The sequence below is a fragment of the Arvicola amphibius genome, chromosome 17 (assembly GCF_903992535.2).
Source record: "Arvicola amphibius chromosome 17, mArvAmp1.2, whole genome shotgun sequence".
Classification (NCBI taxonomy): domain Eukaryota; kingdom Metazoa; phylum Chordata; class Mammalia; order Rodentia; family Cricetidae; genus Arvicola; species Arvicola amphibius.
This window is the reverse complement of record NC_052063.2, coordinates 4197141-4217629: the sequence shown is the minus strand read 5'-3', so window position 1 is coordinate 4217629 and position 20489 is coordinate 4197141. Positions and strand designations below refer to the sequence as shown.

Here is a 20489-nt window from a genome sequence, read left to right as displayed (position 1 = left end):
GAGATCAGGACACATAGAAGTACTGTACGGCTCGGAATCTGCTCTGAAGATTTAGTCGTGCCCCGAGATGCGAACTTAGTTCTCTGATGATCTGTTCTGACATCAAATATCACCTGTGTGTAACCACCGTTGCTGCTGTTTGATGCAGGCTTCTGGTGCTGTGACCTTCGTTGACTTTGAAAAATCCTTCAGGCTGCAGAGTGAAGTTCATTTGTTTTCATCATAGAGTGTTGCACGACACAGCCGACTTTTAGAATCTACATACTTTTAGAAAAGTATGTGATCAGTTCCATCTGGTCTGCTAATGTGGCTAAACTTTAATAAGAAAACATGTACAATGATAGCCACAGAGTATCCAGATGTTAAATGGTTTGCATTCTAGGGTAATCTTTGTGGATGGTTTGTTCATTTTATTGCACTATTGCAAATGGTTAGTTCATATATTTCAGCTTTCTTACATTTATTTATGTATTTATTTGTGTGTGTGTTCATGCGTGTTCATGTGTGTAGAGAGAGAGCAGTGGACAGCTCGCAGGCTCTCGTTTCTCATTCCCTCACGTGGGGCACAGACCTGGACTACCCCATCTGCATCCCACAATCCCAAGCCATCCGGCTTGGCGGCAAGAGCCTTTGCCCATCATCACTGCCCATCAGTTCATGCCCCGTGTAGGATTTTTCTACCTGTTTTTGGGAAAAGTGGAACTTTCACCTCCTTGCTTGTACGTCGTCTCATTTTGAAGTAGCAATTGTAAAGGTTTTATGTTAGGGCCTTGCACACTTTTACACGGTTGGTAATCATCTTCAGGAGGAGAATTGTTTCGTCTTCTTATATACACGGGGCCTGAAATAAGGAGGTGTGTGTGGTGGGAAGGATAGTGTTCAGGGAAAAGTTGAAGGTTACATTTCAATTTAACTGTGACGCTTATTCCTATCATCTTTCTTCTCATTTTATACTTTTTCCAAAAATTAATGCAGTCTCTTAAGTGTTCCATGAAAGGAACATATCACTGTTTGTAACATTATTTTCCTATCTGTCTAGAAGTATTCCCATCCTTTTTCTGTATTTCAGTATCTGTTGGTTTGTTGGGGGGTAGAGTGCACACACGTGTGTGTGTGTGTGTGTGTGTGTGTGTGTGGTGTGTGTGTGTGCAGGGGATGACCTCGGGCTCTTCCTTCTCAGGTGACATCCGCCTACATCTCTCCTCATCCTGATACTCTGATTAGGCCGGGTTGGTGGGTTAGCAAACCCTACAGGTCCTCCTACCTCTAGCTCCCCAGGACTGGGATTACAAACACATACCATCTCTCGCTGTCTCTTTACTCAGGTTGTGAGGATAGAACTTTGGTTCTCCTGCTTGCACAACCGGCACTTTGCAGACCGGCCTACAAGGTCTGTGTTTTATTTATTTATCTCTTCTTTCATCTTGCCAGATGTTTGTCCGCATTTCATAACACCGGCCTCTAGGTTGCCCCCTCTTTCACGGATTGTTCTCAACCTGTCCTCACTACTTCCTCGCCTGAGTTTGCTTTGCTAATCTTTTCCCGGCATCTTTGGTTGAGCGCTAACTTGTTTTCGATCATCTGTGTTTTCCTAATAAACACATTTAAAATGAATCATTCCTAACTGCTATTGTAGGTGAGGCCCATTAATGAATTTGGTCTGTGTGTGTTATACTGCTGCTCAGTTTGAGGTTTCGCAAATAATCTTCTCAATAACTTAAGGGTTTTAGAGAGTATATTATTTAATTTCCAGGTACTTGGGATACTCTCAGCCTTCCTCTTTATCTCTTATTGGCTTCTACCAATTTATGGCAAAGTGCAAATCTTTTTCCCTAACACAGTGTGAGGTGGAGTAGAACGCCAGTAATAACTATCAAAAAGTTCCAATTCAAAGAAAAACCAAGCATCCGCTAAGTCAATATCAGAGGTCTACTTAGTCATAGTTCACAGAGGGAGGACATTCACATTGTTTGGGACCAGCCCACAGTCTTTACCAAGGCGGTTCCCCTCAGAGACAACAACACTTGCGCGAACACCAGCCCTCACGGCAGCTTGCTTCCCTGCTTCACCCACAGATGGATAGGCGGGACACCAAAGGAATTCTGGGAAGAACCTTGTGTGGATGCAAACAGCAGAAGCCGACTTGATACGTGAGTGCCAGGTGTGTGCTACACACGCAGGTGAACAGGATACGGCATAACCTCTCCTTCCACCTGAGCAAACTCCCCACCTACCACACACTCATCGGGATGAATCTAAACCATTCCAAACAATAGCCTTTATGAATTCAGTGCCATGGGACCAAGACAGATGCTACATAGATGGATGTGTAGCCTTTGGCCACCTCTAAGAATTTAATAACTTTTAAATTCTTCCTTGATAAAAAGGGGGACTTGAGAATTGGCCCTTACCCTTTGGGAGGAGTGGATGAGGACTGGGTTGGGGGGGAGAGAGGGGAGGGAGGAGTATGGTGAGAGGGAGAGCTGTGGTTGGAATGTAAAATAAAATTTAAAAAAAAAATTTTAAAAAAATCATAAAAAGAGGAATTACTGGAATTCTTAATAATATAACAATTAGTAAATCAAGTGTATTTGCTTAAAAGTATACTAACTGACAATTCTCACCATTGTCCATGTGTTATGAGTGCAAATTATGGTATCTTTTATTTTAAGCAATGCTTTCATATATTTAAGTCTAACATTTTGGTGCCAGTGACTGAACTTAGGATCTTGCACATGCTACCACTAAGCTATAGCCTTGCTTCCGCAAATATAATTTATTTTCAGTTTATTGTAAAATAAAAAGATTTTTTTAAAAAAAAAATCACAGGGCAGGATAAAGGCCAAGATTTCGTCTCTAACCAGCACTCATTTCCACGCTTAGTCCCGCGGAGGCAGAAAATAAACTCCACAGGTGCACCTGGCGTGGGATGTCTTCTCTCTTCTTTGTTTTTGTTTTTGTTTTTTGAACAATAATTAACATTTCTTTGAGAATGTCCTATTGTAATCTGTAGGCCTGTCACCTTGGTACCCTGTCCCTTTAAGAGACAAGCTCTGCCCACTTCCAGTCTGTCCCCTTCCCCACCAAGTGGCTTTCCTGCAGCTCTCCAGCCTTCTCCCCTTTCTCCCTTCTCTTTCTTTCTCTCTTCTGTCCCCTCCTCTCTCTCCCTTTCTCTCCCTAACTCCTTCTTCCCCTACACACACACTAAATAAACTCTATACCCAAGCTCTCTCTGCAGGGAGTATCTGTCTGTGTCCCAAGTGGCCTCAGGCCACCAGCCAAGGCCTCAAGTCCCCTCTGTTAAGAATAATGTGTCCTCCTATGTATTTTGAACGTATTCACCACCTGTAACCCTCTAAGAGCCGCCCCCTCCACCTTCCCATCCCCTCGTACCCAACCTTGAGATGATCTTTCCTTTCCCACAGGTCGAGCACACGTGGCCCAGCTAGTCTTCAGAATAGGGCCTACCTTCCTTGATTCTATAACCCTTTCTCTTCATCTTTCCGTGAGTCTGGAGCAAGGGGTTTGATACAGACATCCCATGTGGGGCAGTCATCTCTTATCTTCCGCTCGTGGATCAGGTGTGTCAGTTGTCAGCACGGAAAAGGGAAACTTTTCTGGTTTGGGTTGAATCATGCTCTGATCTATGGGTCATTGGGAACTGTTTCAAGACTGTACCTATGTAACAGAATAATAGTATTGGGTTCTCCTCTAGGGCCTATGACTTATCTGGCCACAGGGGTATTAAGGAGTAGAATTTCCTAAGTTTTGTAGTGTGATATTGCACCGTTCTCTAAATTTTTCTTTTACAAAGAGGGAATTCTGAACTTGAAATAATTCTCTGATGCAGTATTTTGTAAGTGTTCTGGCGATTGTTTCTCCCTTTGGATTAGAATATTTTTTTCTAGGTCAGTATAATAAGAACAAAAAGCATATCTCCAGCTCCAAAGATATGTTGTGGTATTCATGTCTCCCTCCTCTTTATACACACGCACACACACACCACACCACACACACACACACACCACACACCACACACACACACACACCACACACCACACACACACACACACACACACCACACACACACACACACACACACACACACACACCACACACACACACACACACACCACACATAAAAACAAAACCTTACTTTATTCCAGGGTTAAAAAATCATGTCTGTTAGCCAGGCAGTGGTGGTGCATGGCTTTAATCCCAGCACCCAGGAGGCAGAGGCAGGTGGATCTCTGTGATTTAGGCCAGTCTAATTTACAAAAGCTAGTTGCAGGACAGCCAGGACTGTTACACAGAGAAGCCCTGTCTCACAAACAAACAAAAAACCATGTCTGCTTTAGGTAAGAGCATTGAGTTGCTCAGTTCCTTGCCACCATCAGAGTGTGTGCAAACCAGCGCACTCTAGGCTTAGCCCCTAACTGAAGGCATTCCAAACTGATGAGGAGAACCAATGAAAGCCATAGCATCTCTTATATCTTCGGTAATAAATTGAATCCATTTGTGCCTACTGATTCCCCACCGGCCCACTTTACAGAAACACAACAAGCCCACTCTTGTACTAGGCTGTATAGCTCAGAAACTGGAGGACCGGCTGATAGGAGGGAAAGAGGCTGTGTCCTCACTCACAGAAATGGAACCTTGGAGCTTGGGCTATCGCTGAAATTCTTTGTAAAATCAAAGGCGCATTTCTCAGAATTCCTTGAAGCTAACTAAGGGTAGCTGCAAATCAAATGTGTGACCCAAGAAATCCAAGCGAGAAATCTGTACTATCACAAGGAAGTGTTTTGTAAGAGGCATACCCTTCTCCATCCATTTTTTTTTTTTTTTTTTTTTTTTTTTTGTTCCTTGAGGGTTTCAATGAAGAAATCCTGTTGGAGCAGAAGTCGCCATGTTGGATTCTGGGATAAATTTAAGAATGTCGGCCATCCATACTTTTCAAAGCAAAGTAAGAGACGGGTCAAGAGAGGAAAGGGCACGGCATTTGACACCTAGGAGTGGGCTGGCCTGGCATCTTGTAGAAAAGAGAAAAAAGAGAAATGAATTGCTATTTTGTTTAAATCCATTATTTGGAAGCTTCTTTCATGGCCACATCTAATCCTCACAAGACGAGACACAAAAAGAAGATGTGCAAGATAGACATTATCAGAAGAACTGCTCTTTCCTCAGCAGAATTTAAAGGACACACTTCAATGTCACCCTCAAATATTAGGAATTTCCCTCTGCAGAATTTCATTTCTATCATAACTTTCTTTTTAATCCTCTTCCCCACATAGACAGTCCAGAAATTTGAAGGTCATTATCGACTAATGCCCTATAACCTAAATGTGATTAAGATATGAAGTCATGCTTTTTATCAGAATAATATTTAGGGCCGGCTATTCCAGGAATTCTTAGCAGAATTTAGGCATTACATCGGCTTCTAATGAAATCAATTAGTAAATCAAGCGCCTTTGATTAAAGGTATATTGAATGAAAAGGAGATACGCGTGGGTTCAGCACAGCTCTGGAGCCAATGCATTAGCATCCCGTCTCAGGGACCTCAGAGTGAGCTCACTGGGTACGGTCATCCGCTCACGCATGTGCGCAGCAAATGTTTGTCGACTACACATTTACCAGGCAGTGTTCTAGACAGTGGGGATCAGGACTGTCAAGGTTACTGTTCCCATTGATCTCACTTCTAGTAGGAACACGGACAGTAAACACAGAGACTAGAAAGAAAAACAAGAAAAGCAAAGTAAACATAGCATTGAGTATGACCAAAAAGAAATAAAATTTTAAGAAGAGCTAATTAAAAAAAAAAAAAGAATAGAAGAGCTAATTTAAAAAAAAAGAATGGGGCTAGCAAGAAACCTGGCACTAGAGAAATTCTCAGGAATCCACAAGAATGACCCAAGCAAGGACCCTAAGCAATAGAGGAGAGAGGGCCCGAACTGGCCTTGCCCTATATTCAGACTGATGATTAGCTTAAATGTCACCACAGAACCTTCATCCAGCAACTGATGGAAGCAGATACAGAGACCCACAGCAGAGCACTGGGCTGAGCTCTCAAACTCCAGTCAGAGTGGGAGGAGTGAGAATATGAGCAAAGAGGTCAAGACCGTGATGGGGACACCCACTGAAACAGTCTACCTGAGCTAATGAGAGCTCACTAACACCAGCCGGTCTGGGAAGAAACCAGCATAGGGCCAAGCTAGACCCTCTGAGTGTGGGTAACAGTTACATGGCTGGGGCAAACTGCAGGACCACTGGCAGTGGCACCAGGATTTGTCCCTGCTGCTTGTACTGGCTTTTTTGGAACCCATTCTCTTTGGATGGATACCACGCTCAGCCTGGACATAGCAGGGAGAATCTTGGTTCTTTCTCGGAGCAGTGTGCCTTGCCCTCTCTGCAGAGTGGATGGAGGGGGGAGGGATAAGGTGGAGGGAATGGGAGGAGGGGAGGGAGTAGGAATTGGGATTAGTATGTAAAATGGAAAAAAAAGATAGTGTTTTCTTTTAAAAAAAATAAAAGGTTTTTGAGGGGGACTGGTTAAAACAAGAGGAGACTTACTGAACGTAGAGACTTTGAGCTGAGAACTGAGTCAGGAGAAGGTTACAAAATCACAGATTTGGGAGCAAAGGGGGTTTCAAGTAGAAGGGACACCCATATAAAGATCTAGATTAGAATTAAATGGGACGCGTCTCAGGATTATACATTCGGGACTATACCTAAGCTGTTTGTGACTGGAGGTGGAAAGGAAGGTGCGACCTGAGGTTAGGTGAACACGGCCAGTTCACACAACTGGTGCGCTATAATCCACAGCAGACCAGGGGAAGCTTATCCTGGCTTTCGAGTTTCCAAGCATTTGGTAACCCTGATGCTAAAAACTGTAACTTCAAAACGAATCCCATACACTCACAGTTGAATAAAGTATGCATATCGGAACTATGACACCCAGCCCCTTCCTCCCTGACCTCACTGTGTTTTCTCACGATCCACGCTCATGAGGTCATGAGTACGGGAGAGGAACTGCACAGTGTGCCCCTGAGCGTCTCCACTGCTCACATCCAGAGGCCGCGGACTCTGAGAGCCCGACAGGTAAGGTCAGACAAGGATCCATTTCACGTATGTTCAGTGGACATGATTACATCATTTCATGGACTTCGGGTGTGGACAGGGCTCCTGAGGCACCCAGGCCTGACACTCATCTGATTTTACAGTCTTGAGGGAATCTTCTGTTCTACACAGTTCACATTTCTTCAACTCTTGGCCAGCATTTCTTTGCCAGTAGTACTCTTGATAATAACGCTTAAATAAATGTACACACACTCTTTTATTTTTCTTTTGTTGTATTCAAAGGGATAAGAAGCAGGGCATCCTAAGGAAAAGAATTCAAGAGGCTATGAGGGTTGTGTATCTGTATGTAGATATCTTTCTTAAAAATCATATCCTTTGACCCCAGCTAAGACTCCTAGCAAAAATGGAGAGGGTACCTGAACTGACCTTCTCTTGTAATCAGAGTGGTGACTACCCTAATTGCCATCACAGAACCTTCATCCAGTAACTGCTGGAAGCAGATGCAGAGACCCACAGCCAAGCTCTGGGCCAAGCTCCTGGAGTCCAATCAAAGATAAGGAGGAGGGATTACATGAGCAAGGAGGGGCCAAGATTATGATGGGGAAACCCAGAGAGACAGTTGACCCAAGCTAGTGGGAGCTCATGAACTCTGAACTGTTGGGGAGCCTGCATGGGACCTAACTAAGCCCTCTAAATATGGGTGTCAGTTGTGCGGCTTGATCTTTCTGTGGGGCCCATGGCGGTGGAACCAGCATTTATCCTGGGTGCATGAACAGGCTTCTTGGAGCCCATTCTCTATGTTGCGATACCTTTCTCAGCCTTGATGGGGGTGGGGGGCACTTGGTCCTGACTCAACTTGATATGCCAGACTTTGTTGACTCCCCATGGGAGGAGGGGAGGAAGAGAGAACTGTGTTTAGTATGTAAAATGAATTTTAAATATTTTAAAAGAATCATATCCTGCCACACAGTGGTGGCACATGCCTTTAATCCCAGCACTCGAGAGGCAGAGGCAGGCAGATCTCTGTGAGTTCAAGGTCAGCCTGGTCTACAGAGTGAGTTCCAGGACAGGCTCCAAAGCTGCAGAGAAACCCTGTCTCCAAAACACAAAAATTATATCCTTAGAGGAACAGAATGGAGAGAACGAATAGATATTAAAGGGGATTTATTAGACTGACTTACACTGTGTGGTTTGGATAGTCCAACGATGGAGATCTCATACTAGAGAAGACAAGAACCTAGTAACTTCTCAACCCACAAGGCAGGGTGCCCCAGCAGTTCCAGCATAGTACTAAAAAGAACAGAGAGTGCGTGGAGGGCCGCTGTTCTTCAGTCCATGTTGGAAACCCATAGAATCTGAGTTCTGATGTCAGCAAAGTTATACAGAGCAAAGCATGTGAACCTGCCGGTGAGAACGCAGGCAAAGCTTCCTCTGTCTTCTTCTATCTAGGCTGCCGCTGGAAAACAGCACCAAGATATAGGGTAGGTTCTTCTCACTTCAAATCATCTGATCCACAAAATTCCCTCACAGGAATTGCCCAAGGTCTTGCCTTTTAGTTGACCTCAGATACAGTTACGTTGACAACTAAGTCTAAACATCACAGGCCCACAGAATCAAATGCATTGTGCCAGTCAAGTGTTTGAAGCAGCGGATTGATACATTGAGCAAAATAAAGTCACTTGCAACCGTATCGCTTGTGAGTGCTCCTGAGAATCAGAACCAGAAAGAGACTGGAAAAACAGATAATAGATGGATGGATAGATTGGGGGAGGGAGGGAGAGAGGGAGGATGGAAGGGAGGAAGGGGAAGGGGGAAGATGGATTGATAGACATTAGATTTTGGGGATTACTTCACTCAGCCTGAAGTTCTAAAGCCTGGAGACCCAGGAACAAGTGAAGTAGAGTAATATTGAAAAAAATTATTAGCTAGTGATTTTGTGACTTATTTTAAGTGCTGCTGTAGTGTTCATTTCCAAGCATGAGTTCACCTGCTGCCTGGAACAAAAAGACCCGGAGAAACAGCTGAAACCATGGGCCGTTGCCCTTAGCAACCTGACCACAAACACGTACACCTGTCCACTATAATATATGCCTTCAAAACCAGAAGGCCGACGGCCGGCTTCTGTGTGCTTCCGTAAATTCTCACTTGCTCGTTCACCCCACCTTGTGGCTTGAGAGTATAACACAAGGATAGAAAGTGACCGAGGACCAAGGGCTTTCAGGAACTATCTTGGCTTGGATCTATGGCATGGTGAATGTTTCCTCTCTTCTGTTTTCATCGATGTTGGAGTGTTATTCCAGAAAGATTCCTGCAGCACGAATTCTTGTCTCAGCCCCAGTCTGGGGGCAAGAGGTAGAAAGTGAGAAAACAGCTGACAGAGACAGAATTCTCCCTGTCTGTTCTCTTCAGAATGGATGGGTCCCAACACAGGGAAAGTAATGTCATACTCAATCTACAATTCAGATGTTAAAGTTATCCAGAAACATCCTTAGAGACAAGTGCTAAAAATATTTAGTTGGATCTCTGGACTCTCGCCCAGTCAAGTTGACACATAAATTTAACCATCAAAATTAGGACCTTTGGTAAAGGGTAAACATTGGCAGGGTGAGAAATAAACGGGGTGAAGCTAGTCATAGGTCGTGGGATGGGTAGACTTCCTTTTTGGATGACATTTTGGAGTATAATTGTGGCTTAATAAAGATATTAAACTGATGGTGCAGGCATACGCATGGGATTAAGAGAAAGAAAGTTTCGATAGAGGCATCCCATGTAGGGCTGTGTGCTTAAGGGTCTCTCCATCTCTGTGTAGTATCAGCCTGCTGGCCTACACTTGTCCCATCTGCTGCAGGATGGAAGCGTCTCTGACGACGGCTGAACAAGGCACCGATCTAGGAGCACAGCATGAAAGTCATTCAGAGTCATTTTATCACTACATTTTTTTTCTTTCTTTAGACCAATATTATGTGGTTGTCCCCTAGGTCCCAGGGCTGTCTATATCAGTGTGGAGTGGGCCTTAAGTCACATCAGTGATTGGTTGGTTACAGATCCCTCCTCGCGGAGCTCAGGGAATCCTACAGAAGAGAAGTCAGAAAGAGTATAAGAGCCAGAGTGGGTGGAGGACACCAGGAGAAGCAGCCCCTTTAAATGAACATGTGCAAAGCTCACAGAGACTGGAGCAGCAAGCACAGGGCCTACATGGGTCTGCATCGGCTTCTCTGCGTTCCTATGATGGCTTCTGTTTTAGCATTTTTTAGGGGATTCCTGAGTGAGAGAACAAATGGGCCTCTGATTTTTATTCCTTCTCTCAGGCTCTTTTCCGTCTGTTGGTTTGTCCTGTCCAATTCTAAAGGAATAGATTTGTTTTATCTTATTATATTTTATTTTGTTATTTTTTTAATAAAGAAGAATGAATGAACACCACCACAGTAAAAGTTAACAACTGAACTGCCGCTTATACCTGATGGGGGAGAGAAAATCAGTTTTCGTCATCAGAGGGACACTTGGTATATCAACCACTCCAGGAGAGGACCCATTTTCAGGCATAGTTACCCAACATATAATGGACTTCAGAGTTTTGTGTGTGTGCTTTTCAGTTGGCTACAGTTTGGTGGTTTTATTTTCTTTGGGGGATGGTTTATTTTGTTTTCTTGGTTTGGGAGATTCTTTTGTATTGCTTTTTTTTGTTGTGTTTGAGAAAGAACTTAGAGTTGAATTGGTAGGGAGGAGAAGAGGATCTGGGAGGACTTAGGGGAGTGGAAGAAAATGATCCAAATGTATTTAAATGCCAAGATTGTTTTAAATAAATAAAATACAATAAAACAAACAGTGAGAGAAAGGCCTTTCGAGTGGCACCTTTCCCTTTGAGTTAGGTTTCTGACCACTCCCTAGATCCAGCAGGACAAACATCTCAGGATTAACTTACCCATTTCCCCTCCGTCAAAACCACCAGGGTTCCCGACCTTCCAGGACAAATACCCATCTCTTACCAGAAAAGGTTCCCTCTTCACTGCCTTCCCACGGGGCGCACCTCGGGTGAGGCAGTCCCATCCTTGGCATAGGAAATGGGGTTTGTTGAGAGAACAAGGTCCCGGATCTTGTTTGAGGGGGGCGTAGGATGAAGCTCCAGAACCCGAATATTAAACGCACCCCAGTGTTTGGGAAGATAATGGCTCGGTGGATAAAGTTCTTGCAGCTCAAATATTCAGACTTGAGTTCAGATTAGCAAAAGTAAAATAAAATAAAAGCCAGTCATGGTAGTGATGGGAAGAAGGGAAGAGGGGGGATATTTGAAGCTCAATGACCAAAGAGTCTCACCAAATGGATACTACCGGTTCAGTGAGAGACACTGGGTCAAAAAGTAAGGTGACACGTGACTGACACGTGTTCAGTACTGGGCTATCACCCTCTGACTTCCGGACATGCTCGCAGACGAGGAAACGTGTGCACACGTGCACCACACACACACAGATAGAACACCTCAGATATCACTATTGTGGCAATCGTGGTGAACGGGACACACACACACCTGATTACACAGAGCAGAGCTAAGAGACTTGAACTGAGCAAAGTGAAAACGAATCCCGCAGGCAGAGTTTCAACACATCCCTGCTGCAGTTCGACAAACAACCAGCAGGTGGCAAGCGATCCACACATCCCGCATAGACGACATGGCGGTCCCCACATGTTCAGCGGAGAAAATATTCCAGTCACAGATGACTGTCTTGTTTCTCCAGTTGGCTGTGGGCAACAGGGGTGTTTCATTCCGTTGCATGTTAATCAAGATGCACCAAAGACCCAAAGTTTACTCAAGTCCCTAACACTAATCGTTGTGTCTGGGATGCTGAGGGTTAGCAAGGTCCATAATTTGAGCATCAGCAAGTTGAGGATATCATTTACCCATGGAGGTTATTTTAGAGGAATGACGAGGGGGGGGGGGAGTCCGGATAATCAGGACAGTCCAGATAATCAGCACAGTCCTGCCCTGTGCTAATGGTCTTTCCTTCCACGAGGACGATTCATGGGACTAGACTTGCCAGTTATGCCATGGATTGATGGCCATGTCAGCTTTAGTCACTTTTAGAATTCAACAGTATTTTCTAGTACTTAACCAGTGTGCCCCCTCCCTCCATATTTCAGGGTGAGTGTTATATTCAACACACATCTGTGGCTCTCCATGTGCCTGGCACTCCTGTCCGAATTTTACAAATAGTAAGTCCTTAAATCTTGTCTTTGTTGCTCTTTCAGGTTTCATGCTAAGGAATATCCATGTTCAAATTTACTCCCTGACCCTTGCCCCCACCCCACCCCCACCACCTTCTCCTCCACCCCCACAAAGGACTGAAAATCCTGCTTGTTGTTCCTTGTTTGCGATCTACAAAGCCATGGAAGACTGACAGAATCAGGCAGGCTAGATGTCTCTCTCCGAGGCTGGCCTGGCTTCTGCTTCCTCTGAAACCTGTTACCAGTAAACTTTGTCCTTGGTCCTCAGTGCCAGTATCCATGTCCCCCGGTCCACTGATTGATCAGCCACAGTATTCCCAGACTGCACAGCAAGGAGTCAGGCTGAGTCCGGGCTTGGGGAGGTGCTGATGGACACAGGACACGTGGCCACACAATGGGGACACACGACTGACCTCAGACACTTTTGGTAAAACGTCCCTGCTTCAGGGAGGCGGTAGGAGCAGTTCAGGAACTTCCCCATTCCTTGTGCCCCAGTTCTTCACCCACCTGGAAGCTCCTCTGGCCCCTTGAACCTGGACAACATCTAAGGCGTACAGAAGCCCCGGGTTTGTGAACTTGCTTGTGTTCCACACAAAGAAAACCATCCCTAGATGACCGGCCGACAGGGCAGCTGGGAGTGAACTGGTCTGGGCAGTCTTCACAAGGAGGCCCCTCTGGGTGGAAGGGATATTGGGGTGTGGATGAGGGAGGGAAGGTGTGTGAGAGGAATCGGAATTAAGTAAAAGGTTTGGGGACAGAAATTACAGAAGGAGCAAGTTGGGGCAAAAAGAGCAGGGTTTAAGTTTGGGGAGTTTTTGTGGGGTTTGTTGTTGTTTGTCTTATATGCAAACTGTGGCTTAGGCTTAGTGTGAGTTCTTATCTGCCTCATTAGCATGAGCTGTGGCCAACGGACTTAAACATTCTAATTATTTATTACGCCGTCCCATAGGGGTCGCAGCCCGGGGCACACAGCACAAGACTGAGATGTGGTAGCTGCATCGCAACTCTGGAGCCCCCTCCCAGCTCCGGAGTCCCGCAGACGTAGACTGTGCAGAGTTGATGCAGTGTCTGGAAGTCTGGAATATATTTTCCCCCAAATTCAACCCCCGAAAAGGTCGAGTATATCTGGTCCTGTCAAGGTGACCTGGCTTTTGCTGAACACCAAACGAGGGGCTGCTGGGATCTGAGCTTGGTTGCCGGTGGACGCACTTTCTCGGAGTCCGGGAACAATCTAAAGATTGCAGCAGCTCCTATCCCCACCCCCTCCTCCAAAATGGTTCAAAAAAGGGCGGGGGGGGGGGGGGCGGGGGCAATGGGCTGAAATCTGGCCACTCACGTCCACGGTTCTATTCACAAAACAGTTTCAAACTAAGTTAACCTCCGTAGGGTGTTTACCCCTCCCCTTCTAATTGTCCCGGTTCCTCCTCCCTCTCTCCGTCCCAGGCTGTTTTATGTCGCTCTGCGTTGTGCCAACTATTTTATCTTTATTCCTTCTCTTTCTCTGTCGCCATTCATTCCCTTTTTGTGTGTGTGGCTTCTGGGGCCGATGCGCGGCTCGTTACCACCCACTGCAAACTCGCTCCTGTCGCTGAGGTGTTTCTATACAAACTGGAGCGTCCAGTTGTCATATTAATTATTACACCGAGTAATGACTGAAATGGTCAAAATAAGGGGAGACTCAAGAGCGCTTTTTCCTGCTGCTCAAAGACGCAGCAAAAGAAGCCGTGCAACAAAGCGCTAATTGGTCCCCAGAAACAGTCTGACAAGGCATGGAAGATAGTTTTCACAGAGCCCCGTGATTGTGCGGGGGCGGCTCTGAATGGACTCCACGCTTCTTTTCTAAACTCGCTTGCTGAGCAAAAAAATGGACCTCTGTTTGAATACTGCCCTGATCCTTGAATGCTATACCCAGCAGAGAAAAAAAATGCACCATTTATTGTAAGTTTTCTCCCCCCTTCTCAAGCTATTCAGGGGTTCTCTGTGAAGAATCAGCTGGTTTTGTTTATGGTGAAAGACCTTGGCTTTGTTTTCATTCTTGGAGGAGGTGCTGAGGGGGAGGGAAGAAGAACCATGTGCCTAGACAGAGCTGGGCGAGCCTACTGTAACAACAAAATAGAGTGTAACAAATCCTACAAAAGTTTAGAATGTATTGATTCTTTGGAGAGCTATATAGATTAACGACTTTTCTTTATGCTTACCCAAGGAAGGTATTTAATCATAATGTAAATGGGGCTTTAGAAAAAAAATAAAGAGTTAGCATTAGTTCTTCTCATTTGGAGAACTTCAAAAGACCCTGTGAGGGTGCCTGCAAATTACTCCGCCCCCACCTTTCTTCCTTATCCAAAAAGCCACAATAAAATATACTTGGTGCTTGTTTTGTTTTTTTTCTCCAACTTTTCTTTTTTAAGACATATTGAAAAAGTGAATTGATTCATTAGAAGTCTGGAGTTCTTGGTGCAGGTGCAAGCCGGGCTGTTGTGACCAAGACGCAGAACCAAGGCACAAGTGAGGTTTGTCTTCTGTCCTGAGGGCCCTTGCTGCCTCTGCTTCAGGCCCAGTGGTTTCCCGAGGCGGCTTCAGAAAGGGGGTGCCTAACATGAAGAGATTCTTTAGGGACATACTTACCTTTTTCCTGGGTAGGAGAGCTTCTTCCCTTAGGATAGACCCCAGCATGGGGATAGGGCAGCTTATCCTGCAGGAATGAGGCCCTGTATTGTGCAACTGAGTCTATTTGCACCCTCTTTTCTCCTGAAGTTCAGGGATTCAAATTGTTGACGGCACTAAAATCAGAGTCCAAGACTCAACTGCATTTTTTCCCTCTTTGCCCCTCATTTAAGATCCACTATACACACAACTTTATTTTAAAAAAAAAAAAAAAAGTCCATGGGAAACCTAGTTTAGCCATACCTTTAATCCCAGCACTTGGGAGGCAGGGGCAGGAGGATCTCTGAGTCTGAGGTCAGCCTGGTCTATAGAGCGAGTTCCAGGACAGCCAGGGCCACACAGGGAACCTTGTCTCAAAACAACAACAAAAACCCAAACAAACAAAACGTAAAATTAAAACAAAATAAAATAAAACCTAGTTTAGTCTTTAGTATTGAATGTTCTACCCCAAAAAATGTAGCATAAGTGGAAAATTTTCAAAGAGATGAGACATACCTCATTCCCACAGAGAGAAGTCACAGGATTCTGAGCTGTATATGAACAAAGTATCACCTATCTGGCCTTCCATTGTTTCTGAAAATGAAGATTCCAAAAGACTAAAGGCGCCAGGCTCAGGTCGTCTAGGAAGCAGTTCCTGTGGCTCACTAGGAGAGCCTTCTCCTCCCGCAGGATCTCGGCTCTGAATACAGACAAGGTCCAACCTAAAGTAGGGTCCAGCTCACGGATGGTATGACATGAGAAAAAAGTGTAGAAATCAAGTCCCTTCTTGTATGTACAGATGAGACAAACCATCCCCTTTCCCTAGAATGTCTATATTCTGGGTACCAAACAGAATGAAGGCACAGTTCTGATACCCATAGGGCTTTTTACAAAGGAGACTCATCAACAACTCCTGACTTCATCCTCATAACAGCTTAGACAGATAGGTGAAGGGTGTGCCTCCACCCCATTTGGGATAAAGGTATGCAGTTCTTCTCGTATGAAGTATCTTATTCCTTCATGTCCAGATAAATGGGACTTTGTTCAAGTGACCTGGTCAAGTAAAAACCCGGGGACTTGGTTCAGAGTCGACCCACTGGTTGACAAGACAGCCACAGGATGTAGATATGGAATATGTGTCCCCTTTCGCGAAAGACCACACTGCGTGATCGGCATTTAATATCCTGGCCGTTGTTAGTGCTTTAAAATGTGGTTCCTATTTCTGCCACCCTGATTCACCGGCATTATCACTGACCAAGAATAAGAGGAATTATTTAACATTAAGTGCTAGGCGGAGAGATACGATATTGAATTCCCAGTAGTTAGAACAATTTTCGCAGTGCGACTCCGGGATGCCAAGAACCGAGTCTCCCACTCCGCGTTAGTTTGGATCTTAAATATTCCCTAAGGCTTCGTGTATTAAATGCTTTTCCTTCAGGGTGATGGTAGAGTCTTTAAGAGGTAGGGCCTCTTGGGAGCTTCTAAGGTCCCTGGAGGCCTGAAGGAGACTGTGGCATGAGTTAGGATGAGTTAGGGTTTCTATTGCTGTCATAAAACATCACAGCCAAAAGAAACTTAAGAAGGAAATAGGTCTTTCTGGCTTACATAGCCTGAGTCACAGGGCACAGAAGGAAGCCAAGGCAGGAATTCAAGGCAGGAATTGAAGAGGCCATGGAGGAACACCGCTTACTGTCCTGCTCCCATGGCTTGCTCAGCCTGCTTCTCTTTTACCCCCCAGGACCACCTGCCCAGGGCTGCACCGCTCAGTGGCCTGAGCCTCCCATATTAATAATTAACCAAGCAAATGCCCTACAGGCTTGTCTGCAGCAATATGATGGTGGCCTCTCCTCAACTCACAGTCCCCTTCTCCAGATACATCTGGGTTTGTGTCAAGTTGACAAAACCAACCAGCACAAGTGACCTGCTGTCAACTGGACACACAAACACACTATTTGTCAAACCATAGCCTTTCCTTTCTTGCTCATCACCAAGATCTCCCACTGATAACGCAATATAAGCATAGTCTCAGCCTTAAAGTTTTCAATACTTTAAAAGCCCAAGTTTTCTTGAAAAAAATCTAACATCTTTTTGTTTTTTGTTTTTGACATTATACTTTAATAACAAGAATTTTCCCTTCCCTTTCTTTTCTCACTTTTTTTCTTCTTTTTCTTTTTGGTTTTTCGAGACAGGGTTTCTCTGCAGCTTTAGAGCCTTTCCTGGAGCTAGCTCTTGTAGAGCAGGCTGGCCTCGAACTCACAGAGATCCGCCTGCCTCTGTCTCCTGAGTGCTGGGATTAAAGGCGTGCGCCACCACCGCCTGGCTTTCCCTTCCCTTTCTAACTCCTAAGCCCTTCCATATACCCTACCCCGTTCTTATACAAATTTATAGCCTCTTTCTTCATTAATTGGTATTGCATACAAATTCAAATATGCTAACCTGTTCAGTCTGTAGTGTTACTTGTATGTATGTTTTCAGGGTTGGTCCTGTGGCACTGGACAGCCAGTGTGCTCTTCCCTAAACACATTTAAAAGTTCAAAGTCTCTCAACTGTGGACTCCTGTAAATAAAAAATAAGTTAAATAATTACTTGCTCCAAGAAAGAAGAATCGGGGTACTGTCATCCTAATCAAATCAGAGCAAAGCCAAACTTCAGTAAATATAAAATAGCTTAGTGTTCAACGTCTGGGACTCACTCATAATCTTCTGGTCCCCACTTCTCTTGTTCTGCCATACACAACACATACAACCTGTGTCATAGGCTCAGGTGGATTCCACGCCACAGCTGCTGCTGCCCTTGACAGTGTCAACATGCTGGAGTCTCTACTGTAAACCTTCACCAAAGGCTTCTCCTCAGAAACTCTGGCCTTGCTATACAGTGCCAAGCTTCAGCTGCTCTCCAAGACTCACCCATGACCTCAAAACCTGTATAACCTGGGTGGCTCTTACGCATTACCATCTTCAACTGCCTTGGCTCCCTCTGGTCCCCAGTTCCCATGTGCTGTCCTGTCCCTCGATGATACTGGTCTCTTCTTAGCTGCAGCTGACTTCTAAGCTCCAGCTTTAGATGACCAACATGGACTGTCCCAGCAAAACAAAAGTTCATTTCAGTGTTTCTGGCCTCTTGTTCATCACAGTTGATATTTTAGCCCCAGCTGACCAGAGCCACAGATTCTTAATTCAAACTCACTCGAGTTGTCTTTGCTTCGTTGCAAAGTTTTACAAGCCAGGTCTCTACCACCTCCATCTCTTCTCCAGCATCCCTGTCTTTCAAGCTCCCACAACAGGGCATGAAGCTATAAGCACTCAATGACTTTTCAAGCCTGACATTCCAAAGTCATCCCTAAATCCTCCCAGAAGAGTGCAGGCAGGCCTGTCACAGCACTGTAGTTGGGTTCCTATTGCAATGATAAAGACCGTGACCTAAAGCAACTTGGTAAGGAAAGGGTTATTTTACGGCACAGTTGCCGTTCAGTTCATAAGGGATGAAAGACAGACAGAGCCGCAGCTCCACGCAGAAGCAGAGGCCGAGGAAGAGCTCTGCCTACAGGCTTGCACCCAGTGGTTTTGCTCAGACTCTTTTCTTATACAACCCAGGAGGATGTGCCCAGGGGTGGCAGCACCCACAGTGAGCCGGGCTCTTCCACTCTACATCGGTCATCAATCAAAAAAAAATTTCCCCATAGACTTATGAATTGACGATCTGGTGAAGATTCATTTCTCAATGAAGATTCTGCCTTCCTGGCTAAGTTTGAATGTGTCAAGTTGACAAAACAAACAAACAAAAACAAACAACCACAACAGCAACCAACCAGCACTCTTCTCTTGCTCCCCTTTCCCCTGGCCATACTAGGACTAGTTTTTAGCCATTCTATGCATTTCAGTATGATATACCTTTTCACACTGGCTCAACAAAGGGGCTGATTGATCACAGACTGAGACCTCTAAAACTGTGAGCTAACACAAACCTCTCCTGTTGGCAGAGCACCTCGGGCATTTCATAGCTGTGACCGAAAGGTGACCTACACACCCTGTCACAATTCATGTCCTAGATGGATACTGGAGAATGACTTCTCACCAATCCAGTCCCTGCTTCTGTGGGCAGGGGCAGGGCATGGTACAGGTGAGGGAACTCAGACTCCCAGAGGTCAATAAGCGGGCTATGGTAGAGCCTATGGCTGCCAGAGTGGGAAGGATTGCAGAACTGGTGGTCACATCCTGCGCTCCCCCAAACCGTTCCTATACAAAGAGATAGCCAAGGTAAGATGTGGGATTCAGTTAGGAAGTCGGCCATTCTTTCTGCACGTGGTTACCACTATTCCACCAAGAACACTCTTAATTAGCCACGCATGTGTAGGACATCTCTCTGGAACATCCTCGTGGACCCTTTGAAGCAATTATCCTGACGGGAAGTTGTGACCAATGCTCAAAAATCTCAGTCCTGGGAAAGCTAAGGGAGGAAGATCGCCAAGAGCTCAAGGCTTTGGCTATGTAGTAAGACACTGAAAAAAAAAATGGTTCCAATAATAACTAAAATAATAATAACCACGATAACTAGATGCCATTATCCTGGTACTTCACCATAGACATTACTGCGCTCCAGATCTTGATCATCAGCCCAGAGGACTTCTGAACAAATCCACCAGAGGACCGCCAAAGGCTTGGTTCTGCCTATGTAGACGCGACTAGAGACCAGCCCAGGGTGTTACCAGAGCAGTCTAAGACCTTTGCCTGCAGTGCTTGGCGTTTCTAAGCTGGACTTGGTTCGGACAGAGAATGCCAGGCCTAAGCCCAGGAAGGGCGCCTGGGCAGGCACTGTCCCAGCGGCAGGGTGACCGCCGCCGCAGGCGCCTCCCCCTCTCTCGCGGTGCCAGCACACGGCCCCAGCGGGCTCTGCTCCCAGTCGCCTGCCACCGACCCGCCAGGCACACGCCTGGGGCGGGTTGAAGGCTGCGCCAAGGCCTCCGAGACGGCTGCGGCAGACCGGGACAAGGAAGGAAGCCTTTCCGTTTGCCCAAACTCAGTCACCTTCAATTCCCGGCAGCTGCAGCGGTTTGGAATATCCCGGAGCGCTCTCCTTTCGCAGCTAGTCTAGAAAGCATCTTCTGAGGAGTGGCAGGTGTTACAGAGGGCCAGCGTTAGATAACCCCGAGAACCTGTATACAGGTTCCTAAACCACTGACCACCTGCACCTCTCTCTCTGTCTCTCTGTCTCTCTGTCTCTGTCTCTGTCTCTCTCTCTCTCTCTCTCACACACACACACACTCACACCGCTTTTTTAAAGCTGAGGGATATCTCACTGTGTAGTTGTGTAGTTCAAGCTAGCCTCCAACTTAGGACTCTCCTGCCTCAGCTTCTTAGCGCCTCTCCACTCTTGCCGAGTTGGATCCAGCACATCCTATGCTTGAAGCTGGATAGGATGGCAGCGCCCACTAAATGCAACCGTACAGAAGCAAAGGCGACTCAGAGAGGGTAGCACTGATCTAGCGCAACAACGCTAGTGAGAGAACTCAAGGGGTTAGAACTCAACAGCCACCATATGCCACTCACTGTCTG

The 20489-nt window shown here is 45.7% G+C and overlaps 2 long non-coding RNA genes across 2 annotated transcripts; one reads left to right on the top strand and one right to left on the bottom strand.

The window, feature by feature from the left end:
- The first annotated feature begins 1605 nt into the window (after positions 1-1605).
- LOC119803430 lies at positions 1606-14664 on the top strand. Its single transcript, XR_005283644.2, has 3 exons — positions 1606-2161; positions 12211-12282; positions 13244-14664. It is a non-coding gene; the product is annotated as an uncharacterized LOC119803430 (long non-coding RNA).
- Positions 14665-14668: 4 nt separating this feature from the next.
- LOC119803431 lies at positions 14669-20089 on the bottom strand. Its single transcript, XR_005283645.1, has 2 exons — positions 17374-20089; positions 14669-14885 (listed from the first exon to the last, which is right to left on the bottom strand). It is a non-coding gene; the product is annotated as an uncharacterized LOC119803431 (long non-coding RNA).
- Positions 20090-20489: the final 400 nt, after the last annotated feature.